The following is a 17,292-nucleotide window of genomic DNA, read 5'->3' on the forward strand; positions in this document are numbered from 1 at the left end:
CAGGCTGCTGCACACTATCCACTTCCTCTGCCCAGAGGTGACTGCCCGCTGCTGCAGAAATAAGCCTCTCTGCTCACCTTCCCCCACCAGCATATGTGTAAGAGGGTGCACCATGTGCTGAAGCAACCTTCTCAGATGTTGCATTCACGCAGTACAGGAGAGCGTACAATTCAAAGTGGGTCTTGATTGTCAGGATTGCCACGCATCATCACAGGTTCCACAGGCGTTCAGCTCTAATGGCACTGTGTGGTGGGAGTTCCGTGTTGGGGGGGGACATCAATTCGTGAATCACAGCCTGTTAGATAAAAAACAAGATGAGATTGGGCGTCATGCGCCATCCAAGGATAAAGGAAGAGAGAGAGAGAGAAAGAAAGAGTGAGAGGGAAGAGAGAGAAAAAGAAAGAAACAGTGTGAGAGAGAGGGAGGGAGGAAGAGAGAGAGAATAAGAAAGAGAGAGTAAGAAGAATACAGAGAGGCAGAGAGAAACAATGAGAGTGAGAGGAAGAGAGAGAGAAAAAGAAATAAGAGTGAGAGTAAGACAGAGAGAAATAGTGAGAGAGACAAAGAGAGAGAGAAAGTGTGTGAGAAAGAGTGAGAAAGAGAGGAAGAGAGAGAGAAAGAGAGAAACAGTGTGAGAGACAGGAAGAGAGAGAGAAAAAGAAAAAAAGAGTGAGAAGAAGACAGAGAGAAAGAGAGAAACAGGGAGAGTGAGAGGAAGAGAGAGAAAAAAGGAAATAGTGAGAGGAAGACAGAGAGAAAGATAGAAAGAGTGAGAGAAATGAAGAGATAGAGAAACAGTGAGAAAGAGGAAGAGAAAGAGAGAAAGAGTGTGAGATAGACGAAGAGAGAAACAAAGGAAGAGTCAGAGAGAGAGAGAATGAGAGAGAGAAAGAGAGAAACAGTGTGAGACAGAGGAAGAGGTAGAGAGAGTGAGGGAGAGAAAGGAAGAGATGAGGAGGGAAACTGAGTGCACACACTGTGGCCAAAACCCTCACAGCTCACCTTTACGCCACCGCTGTGTCTCCAACCATGTGTCGGAATCTAGTGGAGCCCTCAAGCACCCACATCTGAAACATAGTACAGAATTAGTAATGGCATAGTATATATGATTGCATACGCCTAAATCGTTGTGCTGCCTTTGGGCATCCAGGCTGCTGCACCCCATCCACTACTGCTGCACAGAGGTATCAGCCTGCTGCTGCATACCCAGGCCTCACTGCTCACCTTTTTATGGACAAGGCACCCTCCACATCATGCTGCCCTGCTTCGCAAGCCATCAAGTCTTACATTTGGTGCTGCTTCCTGATTTTGCCATGGCAGAGGACATACTAGTGCACCCATCATCATCGCAGGTAGCACACCCGCTCAGCCCTAGCGGTGTAACTAACTCAGTGACCAGTGAGGCCCGCTGTTCCATGGCTCAGGCCTACACTGCGGTCTAGCAGGGCACACAAAACATCAGGTGTCCGTACCCCCCGGACGGGACATCACCGCAGGCTGCACACCCGCTCAGCACTTACAATACCCCTACCTCAGTGGACCGAAATTCACCATCCCATGGCGGTGTGCCTGTGCTGGCCACAGTGCATCTGGTGGCAGCAACTATAAAATGGCGTAGAGCACGTGCACCTGTTCTTTTTTATTGGTAGGGTCACGTGTCCTATGGCGCCTGTACTGGATGGGTGTGGCGTGGGTGTTACCCAGCTGTGAGGAAGTGGCTGTGGCATACTGACTAGACCTGTGAGCAGCAGATCACTACAATGAAAATCTTGGTCATGTAGCATTGTTGTCCTTCCCTGTAAGTGTAAGTGGAGTGGGCTGGCCTGGTGTATGCCAGTCCTGTGTGAGACTGCGAAGAACGACTCCGGAGCTATGGGCTTGGCTCCGTCGTGAGCTGTATGAGGAATCAACTGATGCGGGTGTCCGTGTTGTAGTGCTGCCGTCACCCTGGTCGCAAGTGCCAATGTGTCACTCTGTGAGTCAAGTCCCACAACATGTCCAGCATGAAAGCTGTAGCAAAACATTGCCATGGAAAGTTCAAGTTTCAGTTTTTTGCACATGGAGGGCAGTCAATTAGAGACAAGCTCGTTGTTGGAGTAAGGCTGTGCCAACATTTGTACTTATACAATCACTCCGCCAATCCCCACGCACTTATAAATTCTCTATACACTCTCCTTGCAGTACTCTAATGATCCAGTCTCTACGTACGTACTTGTACAATGACTGAGACAAAGTTACATAACCAAAGTGTTTCCCCACTGTCAAAGGTAAGAAGGTTGCTTACATTGTCCAGAGCACAATGTAATGTGTTAGGGTCCAGGGGCAGCATGTTGCATACATAATGAACACACAGACAAAGATAGATAGTGGAACTGGGCACGGGCACATGTACTTGACTCCTTTTTATTACCAGGTTCACATTTCCAGTGACGTCTGTGCTGGATGCGTGTGGGGTGAGTGTAAGCCAGCCCTCCGGGAATGGTTGGTGCTGGCAAGTACAACAGTAATCATTGGATCAAACACAGGGATTTTATCATAAAGGATTCATGAGTTGGGCTGCACTGAGGTAGGGGTATTGGAAGCATTTGGCGTGTGCGCAGCAAGCGATAATGCGTGGTCCTGGTGGGCCGCCCTGGGAGCAAGGTCTCTTGCCTACTGGATTGTGTCATCTGCAATTGCGACTCCATCTGAATTGTGAGCCCTGCTGTCCGCCGTGTAGATCGAAGGCAACAGTCAGCACAGACATAAGTCTGTGATGCTGTGCCGCTGGGTTCACAGGAGGCCTATGTCGAGGAGGCCCGCGGTCATGGCAGCAGCCAAGTGGCAGGGTGAGGGCCGCCACTCTGGCAGACGCTTTCGCCTTCCCACAAGTGAACCACGCCCTGAGCCCCAGCATATTTAGTCATACTCCTACGCTGGAGTGGCATAGGTTAGACCATCCCACTACGCTTCCGCTTCCGGGGGGACAACACAGCTGCATGACCAAGATCTTCCCCACTGCCTGGGGTAACATGATTGCGTCCACTGTGCACAACACTACAAAAACCAGCAGTATATGTAAACATGGAGAGGTTTGTGCTCTGCATAGTGAGCTCTGTCCAGCACTTCATTGCTACACTTGGTATTGTGTGCATTATTATTGATGGGTGACTTGCATCCTTCACACATACTTGGGTGCCACATCTTGCAACATACAGCTTTTGTGTGGCTGAGGGACCATGCCATTTTTGGAAGTTCCACTGTCCTGTTATGCGCTGCCTCAGTGGTAGTAGGGAGGGGGGTGGTCTGGGGGGACGTCCTGAGTGTTGTGGCCCTCTTGGGTGTCGGAGCTGCATGATGAGTAACTCTATGACATGTGTTGGTCTTCAGATGTGATTCTGGGCTGGACTCCGGTAAAAGGCAAATTCCTACTGCTAACGCGGCTTATTGTCTGTTTTTGGATCGCACCCCAGATTTGGCTGCTCATTGAAAATATCAGGAAGTGGTGTTTTTGTGTCATTTCTGCACAGGGACGCCTACTCCGCATATTATTACCGTTTGTTGCTCTCATTTGTGGTGATTTTTTTTGCGGAAGCTATTACTGGAAAACTGGAGATATCTGCTGTTGTCACCAGGTTGAGAAAGGAATGATAATTTAAAATCACTGAAAAAACAATAGGTTTCATGAACATTATAATTAGATATTAGCATTAAAAAAACAATAAAAATCAATGAAAAAAACCATAGGTTTCAGGGACGTTATAGTTAGAAATTAGCATTTAAAAAAACAAGGAAATTCACTGAAAAAAACCATAGGTTTCAGGGACATTATAGTTAGTTTGACATTTCACTCATACAAAACCAGAGAAATTTGAACGTTATAGTTAGTAGAACTAACTATAATTCGCACCCCTGCAATGCACTGCTGATGATGCCACGTATTACATCACTCATGTCAGTGACATCACTGATGACATCTCAAATGACATCACTGATGACATCACCCACATGATATTCTGATGCACCTCCTCACACCTTAATATAACCTTTGATACACCAACTCTAAAATACAGAGAATCATTTTTTTGAAACCATAGACAAACCAATAGCAGTTACTACATACCCACTGACTAATTCCTAGCTAAGCCTGGGCGTAGTTCGCGTAGCCGCACTCCGCGGAGCTACGCGAAGATGCACTTGCACTCCGGGAACTACGCATAACTCCGCGAACATGCGTAGTAGCTTGCTTGACCCGTTCGCGAGCCGTTTTTCGTCTTCGGGAGCGCCGTGGAACTCTGGAACCTGCTGGACACCACATCTCCAGACGTCGCCTTCCTCACGGAAACATGGATGAACGCCTCCTCAGCGCCCGACATCGCCGTCGCCATCCCGGACGGATACAAGATCACCCGGAGAGACCGCGTCAACCAGACAGGAGGAGGCATTGCCATCGTCCACAAGAACACCATCCGCATCACGACCAACTCAGACGACACCCTCAGAGCCGCCGAACATCTTCACTTCCAGATACACACCGACCCCAAGACCACACTCAGAGGCACCCTCATCTACAGACCCCCAGGACCTCGCACACAATTCAGCGAAGACATCGCAGACTTCATCAGCCACACGTCCTCGCCTCCGCTGACTACATCCTCCTAGGGGACCTCAACTTCCACCTGGAGAACAACAACGACAACACCACCACCACCCTGCTGGACAACCTCGCCATCCTCGGACTCATGCAACTGGTAAACACCCCCACCCACTACGCCGGACACACACTTGACCTAGTCTTCTCCTCCAGCAAGTACATCTCCTTCAGCCACTCCACCGGACTCTACTGGACAGACCACAGCTGCGTCCACTTCAGCTTCAGAAAGACCACAACTTACCACCACCAGCAACAGGTTCCCCGCAGGAACTGGAACAAGATCACCACCGACCAGCTCACCACTTCACTGAGCCAGAACCCTCCCGCCAGCTCAACGGACCCCAACCAAGCAGCCAACAACCTCACACAGTGGATCACCAATTGCGCTCGCCCAACCAGCCTCGACCACTCGCAGTCCGGCTTCAGCGCCAACCACAGCACCGAGACCGCCCTCATCGCAGCCACTGACGACATCCGAGCCCTGCTTGACAACTGGGAAACAGCGGCCCTAATCCTCCTGCACCTCTCAGCAGCATTCGATACGGTCTGCCACTGCACCCTAGTGCAGCGCCTCAGCAACATCGGAATCCAAGAGAAGGCACTGGAGTGGATCATCACGTTCCTCACCGGAAGAACCCAGGGAGCCCGCCTCCCCCCGTACAGATCCAAGGCCACCGAAGTCATATGCGGCGTACCACATGGATCATCACTCATCCCCACCCTCTTCAACGTCTACATGAGCCCCCTCGCAGCCATCGTACGCCAACACAACCTCAACATCATCTCCTACGCCGACGACACCCAGCTGATCCTCTCCCTCACCAACGACCCAGGAACTGCCAGATCCAAGCTACATGAAGGGATGAAAGACGTAGTCGAGTGGATGAGGAACAGCCGCCTGAAACTGAACTCAGACAAGATGGAAGTCCTCATCCTTGGATCATCACCCTCTGCCTGGGACGACTCCTGGTGGCCCCCTGGCCTGGGCAGCGCACCCAAACCAACGGACCACGCATGCAACCTGGGCTTCATCCTGGACTCCTCCCTCTCGATGACCAGACAAGTCAACGTCGTCTCATCATCATGCTTCAACATCCTACGCATGCTCCTTAAGATCTTCCGATGGCTCGCCACCGAAACCCGGAAGACGGTCACACAGGCACTCGTCACCAGCCGACTGGACTACGGAAACACCCTCTATACCAGAACCAAAGCCAAACTCCAGAAAAGACTCTAACACATCCAGAACGCCTCCGCACGACTCATCTTGGACATCCCCCGGCACAGCCACATCTCCGGACACCTGAGAGACCTTCACTGGCTCCCCGTCAGCAAGAGAATCACGTTCCAACTCCTCACCCACGCACACATGGCCCTCCACGACCTGGGCCCCAGGTACCTCAACAACCGCCTGACCGTCTACACTCCCACCCGCCAGCTACGATCGACCAGCCACGCACTCGCCGCCGTGCCACGCATCCGAAGATCCACAATGGGAGGAAGATCCTTCTCCTACCTGGCAGCCAAGACTTGGAACTCCCTCCCCATCCACCTCCGCCTGACCCAAGACCACCTCTGCTTCAGGAAGAAACTCAAGACATGGCTGTTCGAGCAGTAGCGGACCCCCCTCCCCCAAGCGCCTTGAGACCCTCTGGGTGAGTAGCGCGCTATACAAATATCCTGATTGATTGATTGATTGATTGCCTGCATGCTCGGGATGTGTAGCGCGCTAAGTTACCCATGAGGTTTGTCCCGCCCGCTCGCGTCCCCTTATTTCCGGTCACTACTAACGTGTTCGCGAGTTATTCTTTGCCAGATTGCAGTTTCTGCGTGTTCGGCAACTCGATCTTACCGACAAGCATCCTCGCGCACGTGAAAATGCTATTGAGCGCGTGAGAACTACGCTACGCAGCAGTTTCCGGAGTATTCGACAACTTCGCGTTCTCCGCGGAGCGCAGAGTTGCCGAAACTCCGCAAACTCCACGAACGGAGCGTAGTTCTTCGCCCAGGGCTATTCCTAGCTATACACTCACATTAATTCATTCACGCATACAGTTACTCAATCATGCAGTCACTCATCAATACAGCACTATTATATGTACTCAAACACCTATACAAACACTCATACACCATCACTCATCCATAGAGTTATTGACACACCTAGCTAGTCATGTAAAGAATCAATAACAATGCCATTTACTTACCTACACAGTTATACATTCACTATCTAACCTATTCATACAGATACTAACATATACTACTCTTGTATACAATCACTGACCCAGTAAATTATCCACTCACACATGTAGGCAGAAAGTCACCCAAAGACACAGAAATACTGAGGCACCCATACAGATACTCATGCAACCAATAAGTAACCCATATAGACAGTCATGTACCTACTCATCAACACATGCAGCAGCTTACACAACAACAGAGAGACTGATACAGACAGTCACACAGTTTAGTCACTAATCCATGCTTTCAGTAAGACACAGTTAACCCCTTCGGTGCTCATGACGAGCTCAGCTCGTCATGAGGCACGGTGCTCGTGTGCTCATGACGAGCTGAGCTCGTCATGACCACACCCATTATCATTATTGCCCAGCACAGCAGAGGAATATCATGAGCAGCCAAGGTGATAATCACTCACTTATACAGTCAGTCACACACCTATTAAATCCTGCACCCAGACACGTATACACCGACTTATTCTTCACTACTCCTTGCCATTAACATATATAAAATATTTTTAAACTTTAGAGAAACACACATTCACTGGATGATGTCATCAGTGATGTCATTTGAGATGTTGTCAGTGATGTCATCAGTGATGCCACTGACCACTTCATGAGTGATGTAATATGTGACGTCATCAGCAGTGCATTGCGGGGCGCGAGTTATAGTTAGTCTACTAACTATAAAGTTTGAATTGCTCTGGTTCTGTGTGAGTGAAATGTCCAAGTAACTATAATGTCCCTGAAACCTATGATTTTTTCAGTGAATTTCTATGGTTTTTAAATGCTAATTTCTAACTTTAACGCCCACGAAACCTATTGCTTTTCAATGAATATATATATATATATATATATATATATATATATATATATATATATATAAACATATATATATATATATATATATATATATACATATATATATATATATATATATATATACTTAAAAAACCATAGGTTTCAGGCAATATATAGTTAGGAATTAGCATTTAAAAAACCATTGAAATTGCTCCTATATAGTTGGTTGTACTAACTATATTTCGCGTACCCGCAAAACACTGCTGATGATGTCACATATTACATCATTCATGACATGGTTGGTGACATCACTGATGACATCACTGATGACATCTCAAATGACATCACTGATGACATCTCATTTAAACATCACTGATGACATCACTGATGACATCATCTAGTGACTGTGTGTTTCTGTAAAGTTTAAATATGTTTTACATATTGAAGATTGAGTGGATGTATAAGTGTCTGGATGAAGGATTTAGTAGGTGCGTGACTGACTGTATGAGTGAGTGATTAAATGTGTCTTACTAAATGCATGGGTTAGTGACTAAACTGTCTGAATGTGTGCATCAGTATGTCTGTTGTTGTGTAAGCTGCTGCATGTGTTGATCAGTAGCTATATGAGTGGCTATATGGGTTATTGATTGGTTGCCCAAGTATTTGAATGGGAGACTGAGTGTGTGTGGGCGTGGCTGGGAGGTGTGTGACTCTGTGCATAGATGTGTGAGCAGTTGATTCACTAGGTGTATGAGTTCAAGAGTGCATGTGGAAACAGCTATATGGGGGGTTGACTGTGTGCATGGGTGTGTTGGTGAGTGAATGGATATCTCAGTGCTGCATGTGCAAGTAAGTACATATGTAAAACACATTGCATGTGAGAGTTGGCATATATAAATGACTATACATGAGAGCCAGTAAAAGTGCAAGTGGCTATATGGATCATTGTGTACTTGTATCAGTGGTTGTATACGTTAGTAAGTATGTGCTAGTATATGTTTGAATAAGTAAGGTGTTGTGTGTAAGACTGTATAGTTGAGGAAATGGAAGTGTGATTGATTTTTTGCATGACTGACTAGGTGTGTGAGTAACTCCATGGATGAGTGGCAGTGTGTGAGTGTCTGTATAGGTGTATGAGTGCATATGATAGTGTTGTATTGATGAGTGACTGTATGTATGAGTGATTCTATGGGTGAATGAGTGAATGTGTGTGTAGACCTAGGAATCAGTGAGTGTGCATGTAGTAACTGGTATTGGTGTGTCAATGGTTTCAAGAATGGTAGTCTGTATTTAACACTGGGTGTATCAAAGGTTATATTAGAGTGTGAGGAGGTGATCGTATTATCAAATCAATGATGTCAAATGAGATGGCATCATTGATGTCATCAGTGATGTCATTTGAGATGTCATCAGTGATGTCATCAGTGATGTCACTGACCATGTCATGAATGATGTAATATGTGACATCATCAGTAGTGGATTGCGGGTGCGTGAAATATAGTTAGTACAACTAACTATATGGGAGCAATTTCAATGGTTTTTTAAATGCTAATTCCTAACTATATAAGGCCTGAAACCTATGGTTTTTTAAGTGAATTTGCAAGGTTTTTAAAATGCTAATTCCTAACTATATAAGGCCTTAAACCTATGTTTTTTAAGTGAATTTGCAAGGTTTTTTAAATGCTAATTTCTAACTATATAAGTCCTGAAACCTATGGTTGTTTAAGTGAATTTGTAAGGTTTTTTAAATGCTAATTCCTAACTATATAAGGCTTGAAACCTATGGTTTTTTCAGTGAATTTGCAAGGTTTTTTAAATGCTAATTCCTAACTATATCAGGCGTGAAACCTATATTTTTTTTCAATAAATTTCAAAGGTTTTGTAACTGCTAATTCTATTAGCGGATAACATTTATATATGTTATTATCCTTCTGGGACCACCTGAGCAGCCATCTTGTTTCTCAGAAGAAGTGAGGCACAAGAGAGCACAAAACAAGAGTGGAAAACGCAAAAAAGGGGCAGGGTTGAGACCCCCTGACCCCCTAGCCCTTCTCGGGGAGTCCCAGAAGGACCACCAAGTGCAAACAATTATTATTATTTTTTTTAAATCGCGGGGTACGTGCACGGTGCGCGTACCCTAAGCGTACGGTGTGCGTACCCCGCATTTTTTTTTTTGCCCTTGGGGGTCCTTTTGGGACCCCCTGAGAAGGGCTAGAGGGTTGGGGGGTCTCAACCCTGCACCCTTTTCGTGTTTTCCACTCTTGTTTTTGGGCTCTCTTGTGCCTCAGTTCGCCTGAAAAACAAGATGGTGGCCAACACTTCCTGGTTTGGACAGTTTGGAATGTTGACAGTCGACTGCCAGCCAACCAGAAACTCGCTTGTGCACGTAAGGGTACGCACACGTACGCGTACGGTACGCGTACAGTGCGCGTACGGTGAGCGCATATAGATATATAATTTGATCAAATTCTATTTTCTCAACAACTTCTGGAAGGATTTTCACCAAATATAGAAAAGGCACTACTATTAAAAACAAATTATTATAGTTAAAGTTTTTTTCTAGGACTACAGGGCAGTATATACTTGGATTCTCAAACTTGAATCAGAGGAATCAAAAACGACCCTCTATCTCAACAAATATTTTCATCTAATGCACCACACATACAACAGATAAATGGAGAGGGAGGGAAACATGGCGGCCAGTTGAAACTCGGTCGCGGAGGTTCCCAAGGGTGTGACAGGTAACTAAAGCCCACGGTATGACTTCAGTGTTTTTTTGACCTGGATATGGAGTGGTGGTCACATCCATTGTAAAATACGACGTAAATCAATGTGCAAAGGTGTGGAGCTATTGACGGTTATTAACAGACGCAGAGGGACACAGAGGGAAAGCGGAGCTTACCCAGAGTCTGCCGCTGCCGTTGCCGCTTGCCGACCTCCCCTATTTTCTCGCTGTGAGTAAGACCCCTGGAGGGGAAAAGTGATCCTGTGGAGCCCGTGGAGCCTCTGAAGCTGACTGTCCGGGACTCTTGCTGGTCCTGTGCTGCACGGGAGCTTTGCAGGGGCCGTGGATCGGCTTGGGCAGAGTCAGCACAAGCATTGGGAGAACGAGTCCCAGCAGAGCTCCATAAGAGTCAGAGCAAAAGACTCAGAAGGTGACAGAGTCTGGGAGTTCTTTCTTCCACAATATACCTACGGTGGGGAAACAAGCTGTGGGGGTAAAGCTCGCTGAGAGGAGCAACGCTAATTGCACTAACGCTGCAGTAGTGAGGAAGTCTTTGGAAACTAGTGTTGCTGGAACAAACATTACACCTTTTGAGGGGAAACGTAGGTTTAATAAACAAGTGTACAGTGATTCCAGGGTGACAGAGCTGGGAGAATCAAGAGAACTAAGAGAGAAAGTTGCTCCGTCCTGTGGCTATAATTTGAGAAGGCTGGAGGTTAGAAAGAAGGTACATTCTGCTTTAAGTGCTCAAGATGTTCAAAGTAAAGCCGGTAAGAAAATCACTGAATTAGGTCGTGCCATCTCTCTTGATACTGACAGGGAGTGGGTGACACCGAAAAGAAAAGGACCAAGAAGGAGAAAGAGAGACCTGCTATCTAAGGTTAAAATTACAAGCTCCTTAGCGACCTACTTCAAAGTAGCGCCCAAGGTAGTGGGATTAAAAAAAACAACATTAAACTTGGTAAATTTGAGAACGGACAGAGTTATCTTGAGCCCTAATAGATTTCAGGTATTAGGTGAGTCTCTGGATGGTGGGGAGCCTTTAATCCTAGCTCCCCAAGTAAAACAAATATTAACACTGGTAGACGCAGGAGCTTTCGTCCCTCCCGACAATATGAATACACAAACCCCCCCAAATAGAGGTACTAAATACTAATATCTCACCAGAAGCACAGGCCAGTGTAAATGTTGAGCCCTCGGGTAACATAGCTAGTACTCAACCACAACATAATTCTCAAGAACAGACGCAACCGCAGACACAACCACAATCAGTTTCAGATCTTATCCAAATACTAACTATGGAGTTAAAGAACAGATTTGAGACTTCTGAAATAAATATCACGGCTAGGACTTCGCAGTTGGAATGCGCAGTAAGAGACTTAGAAGAGAAGTCTGAGGCAAACTCAAAGCAGATTACAATATTAAAGGGGAATGAGGCTATGTTAAAGGAAACGTTAGAATCGATGGAAAATAACCAGAGAAGAAACAATCTTCGTATTTTAAGAGTCCTGGAAGGATGTGAAGGAGAAGATATAAAGGTTTTCGTGGCGCGATTGATTAAACAAGGTGTACACGTAGAGTGCTCGGACCGCAACAAAACCTGCCTGCTAGTTTTACTCGACCTCTCCTCAGCCTTCGATACGGTTAACCACGACAAACTACTAAGAAGACTAGAACACAGGATGGGTTTCTCTGGTAAAGTCCTTCAGTGGTTCAAATCCTTCCTGGAAAACAGAACGCAATCCTACTTGATCAACAACTAGCTCGCAGCTTCCTCCCTTAACCTACTGGGAGTTCCTCAAGGTTCCACACTATTGCCCTTGCTATTCAGCCTATACGTAGAACCACTCACAAGCTTCTTCATCAGGAGAACATATCCTTCCACATGTACGTGGATGACACCCGACTGTATATCAAGATCTCCTCTATTGAGGATATAAGGTCAATGAATACACTCTTGAAAAGACAGTCCATTGGCTATCAACCAACTTCCTCAAGCTAAACTCGCAAAAAACTGAGTTTCTCCTAATCTCCCTCCCTAAGAACGCCACTGAGACAAAGGAATGGATCAAAACTATCACAGCGCTGAACTGTACGCCAACAGTAGGGGACTCCTCCATATCACTTGGAATCACTCTAGACAAGAACCTGAATATGCACAACCATGTCAACTTACTGGCTAAAAATGCCCGCTTCCATCCCAGCTACCTCAGAAAAATGAAACCATTTCTCGAGTACGCTGACCTCAAAGCTGCTGTCCAATCCTTAGTTATCTCCAGACTGGAGTACGGTTGTTCTACCCTCGCGGGACTTCCCAAACTTTCAACCGCTCCTCTAAAAGCCTGTCTCCACGCTGCATCAAGACTTATAACAGGTTCCAGGAAATTTGACCACATATGGTCACACCTGAAAGCACTCAACTTGCTACCCTACGAAGCTCGAATTCACCTAAAGATGGCTTGCATCACACACAAGGAGCTGCACCACAACACCCCTCAGTACCTAGCCCAAAAACTCAGCCTATCTGGAGGAAACAGACATTCTACGAGTGGTAATAATTTACTTCTGAAACCCTAACGTTTCAAAAAGTCTAAAACCTCCAACAGAGCATTCTCGGGTGCAGCCCCAAGAATTTGGAAGTCCTTTCCACCACACATCAGAAAAATCTCTTCAATCCCTCTCTTCAAAAAGGAAACAAAAGCATTCCTGATGAGCAAATTCCTACCTTAAACCTTTTTCTTGTTGGTTGAACACTCTAATCTTTGCTGCCACAAGATCTTATGACCCACTCAAACTTAAATTGATCTCTGTATTGTTTTTCAGAATAAGCGTTCTCATTGTTGTTACTCCTTGTTACTTATTTGTAATGCTCCCACTCTCAGTGTTTTTCACTGTTTCTCATTACACCTTTTGTAAAGCGCTCTGATACCCTATCGTGGGTCTGGTTCGCGCTATATAAAACTTTAAAAATAAAATAAATAAATAAAATAAAAGATCTGATCAAAGATATACAGAGAGTCCATAGAGACCCCTTCAGGCCTAACGCAAACAAATCAAAACCTAGGAGAATTCTAGTTAACTTTCCTACCTATAAAATAAAGGAAGAAATACTCTCAAATGCTTTAAAGCAGAAAAGCCAATCAGTAGATGGGATGGTTTTTGAAATCTTATGTTTCCCAAATAACAGCTAGTAAACAATGGGAATTTGGAAAATTGATCAAGCCTTTTAGGAAGTGGGGTGCGACGGCGTAATTAAGATTCCTTGCTAGTTTGAGGGTTATTCACAACAATAAAATACAGACTTTTTGAAATGTGGAGGAAGCTGAAGCATTTCTGGAATTAATATCAGACTCTAATGCAAAATAGAAAGTAGAGAATGGTATACCCCTGGCATGATTTCTTCTCCTATAGTCTCTCTCCCCTTTGTTGATATATCAATAGCTTTATGGGTATATGGTATATAGCTCTGCCTAATCGTTTCTTATCTTACTTGTGGCCACAAGTAGTGTTATTTATTCTAAGTCAAGCTATCTTTTGTTTTTTTTTTCATTTTCTTTATGCACTAAGTAATGTTTGTCTCATAGATCTCGAACCTCAGGAATTCTCCTCAGGCGTAGGCCATGAAGAAAGAAGAGGGTTTTCCAAGAGAGGCAAATGGGGGAAGACAGTCAAGGGTGGGGGAGCAAAGGGAAAAAAAATGTGTCCTCTTTTAATGCCCTGGAATGCTGACCATACGGGAGTGAAGGGACTGAGGATTAGAAAATGAGTACCACTAAGGAGGTTCATATAGAGGTACTGTCTTGGAATGTTAATGGTCTTAGAGTGAAGCAGAGAAGGGAAACAGTATATAAAGAATGCCTCTGCTCAGATTATATTCTTGCAAGAGACACATTTAACAAATAAGGAAACTATGGAGACTTTTAAATCCAGAAGATGGATTCAGAAAGTAGTATGTACAGACCATCAATTAACCATAAGAGGTATGCAAGTTCTTGTTAAAACTAACTCCCAAATAGTCGTTGAAGATAGTAGAGTTGATAAACTAGACAGGTGGGTAATAGTATAAATGAGATGCCATAATCAGATCGATTTAGTAGTCGGCTACTATGGACCAAATTTAGATGATCCCATTCCATTCAGTAACTTATTGTAAGAACTCTTAGACTTTCCTGACCCCATCATAATGGCAGGAGATTTTAACGTGGTGCTGGATGAGTGGCTAAATCGTTCCATCAAAAGTAGAGCCTCAACTCACAATAAAACACGCTCTTTAATTATAAATCCTATTAAAAACCTAGGCTGGTGTGATATCTGGAGGGAAAGGAAGGGAGCTTTAAAAAGTTTTACGTTTAACAACAAGAAATATAGGCATCAGTCGAGAATAGATTTATTTTTAATAGATCAAGGTATAAAAGAACAGGTAAGGGATGTTAGTCACGTAGGATCTCACTTATCAGATCACTCAGATGTAATCCTACGTTTGGCCCCATTAAATACTGTATGCCAAAAAAGATGGACCACCAACCGTACCATATTGACTGATGAGGAGAGGATGAAAGAACTAGAGATAGAATGCCAGCGTTTTTTTTTAATAGAGCCAAGACAGTGCCCCATTAGTCATAGTATGGGATGCCTACATTGCCTTTCTAAGAGGGAGAATAATGTCTATTCAGACCTATAAATGTAAACAGCGTAGGGCAGTAATAGCTTCCATCGAAGAGAAGATTAAAACACTAGAACAGCAAATGATGATTCAAGAAAGGATAGAGGAAGATGGGGTGGATGCTATTGAAGCCTTGAAAGTGGACTAAAGGGTATCTTGGAAGGAAGAGTACAGGAGAGATGGAAAGCAAATAGACTGGCACATTTTAATTATGGAGAATTGCTTGCCTAGAAGATAAAAAATGACCAAGCAAGGAACTTCATAAAAGAGTTCAAATCGAATGGGCCAGACCCTTTAGTTAGATCATGGTGAGGTAGTGTGGCTCACTGGTTAGAGGCGGCAGACCCGAGAGCAGAGGACGGCCCGGGACCAGGGTTCGATTCCCGGCGCGGCAGGTTTCTGGACCAGGGTCAGCGGACTCGATAATTCTCTCGCCTCGGTGCCCACTCTGATCAGCGATCACACTCGGCAACTCTGGGCATTAACTTGCCTCATCTTCACTAACGGCCCCACCAGACCGCCGGGGATGCCTGGTCTCACCCTGGAGATACCCATTAAGGGACCATCTCTCAGGGAAGCCAGGAAGGGTTTCGCAGCGGTCGAAGCGCGGAGATACTCCCCCGGGAGTGATTCTAGCGCTATATAAACACGCAAATTAAATTAAAATTATATTAAATGGGAAGGGATTGAAAAAGCTTTAGCTAGTCATTTTGGAAAAGTGTATTCTGAAAACTTAGTTACAAAGGGAGAGAAAGTGAAAGAGTGGTTGGGTCAAGAGGCTCCTCGTAAGCTCTTGGAGCCACAAAGGGAAGACCTAAATAGTCCAATTTTAGATTCTGAAATAAGGAAGGCCATTAAAGCAGGGAAAATGAATAAAGCTGCAGGGCCGGACAGTATCCTTGCTGAGATATATAAAAAGTTGGAGAGCTGTCTAGTCCCGGTAATGGGTAGATTGTTAAAGAGATCTTTGAGGATGGTATGGAGATCCCACAATCTTGGAATGAAGCCATTATTACTCAATCACCGTCGATGCAACAAAAGCATTTTACCGGGTTAACTGGGGTTTTCTGCAGGAAATCTTACAACTCTCTGATCTAGGAAATAATTACTGTAGGGCAATAGCTCTCACAAGAACCCTACTGCCATAGTTGTAGTGAATGGAAATATCTCCAGCAGTTTATATATGTATAGGGGCACTAGGCAGGGATGTCCTTTATCCCCTCTAATCTTTAACTTGTATATTGAGCCGCTGGCCGAAAAGATAAGATCTCACAATGGTATACAACCGTTTAGCTAGCGGGAGTGGGTGAAGAAAGTAGGTCTGTACACAGATGACTTAGTAGTGTACACATCAGACCTTAATACAGCGTTACCAGCAGTGTATGACCTGGCAGCACGGTTCGGACAGCTTTCTGGGTATGAGATTAATGAAAACAAAATGGTGGTAATGGAAAGGAATACTAACTCACAGCTAAACTGTGTTAAGGAAGAGATGAGTCATCTAGGAATTCAAGTTGTGCAGAAAATAGAGCAAATCCCTGAAGTCAACTATCAAAAGGTGTATAAGGCGGTAGGAAAACTCTTACTTAGTTGGTCCCATCTCCCGTTAACAATTTATGGTAGAATAAATCTAGTGAAGATGGCAATTCTGCCTAAGTCTCCTTTCTGTTCCAATGGCTTTTAAATAATTTTGGCTTTAAAAATCTCAATCCAAGATTAGTAGCTTTATCTGGGCGTCGAAAGGGACCAGAATTGCCTGCAAAAAACTCAGACGGTAACATGATAAAGGAGGTTTACGATTATCCGACTTGTCATATTATGCCTGGGCTTTCCTGTTAAAAGGAGGAAAATGTCTATTAAGAAAACCAGACAGCTAAGAAACTGGAAAGATGTTTAAAGCAATGTTATCTGAGGTACAAGGGGGTGAGAAGGAGTTCATACAAAAAATATGAAGACCCTCGATATTTTAAAAAGGTGCGACTAAAAACTCTGAAGAGCTTTGCAACAAATTGGTTTAACATCAGGAGAGAAGTCAACATAAGCTATTACAGTGAACTTGCCCTGATTTGGGATTCTCCTGGGTCCCCAAAATGGTTAAACGACAGTCTGGCACGTCCTTTGAAAGAGGCAGGGATAATAACTTGGGGCAGCTGATGGATGAGGGGGAGCTGATCTCTTGGGAGGAGACCCAGAAGATAACCAATGGGAGACTGTCTAAATTTAAATACCTGCAAAT

This window comes from Lissotriton vulgaris, chromosome 8, assembly GCF_964263255.1.
Source record: "Lissotriton vulgaris chromosome 8, aLisVul1.2, whole genome shotgun sequence".
NCBI classification, from domain to species: domain Eukaryota; kingdom Metazoa; phylum Chordata; class Amphibia; order Caudata; family Salamandridae; genus Lissotriton; species Lissotriton vulgaris.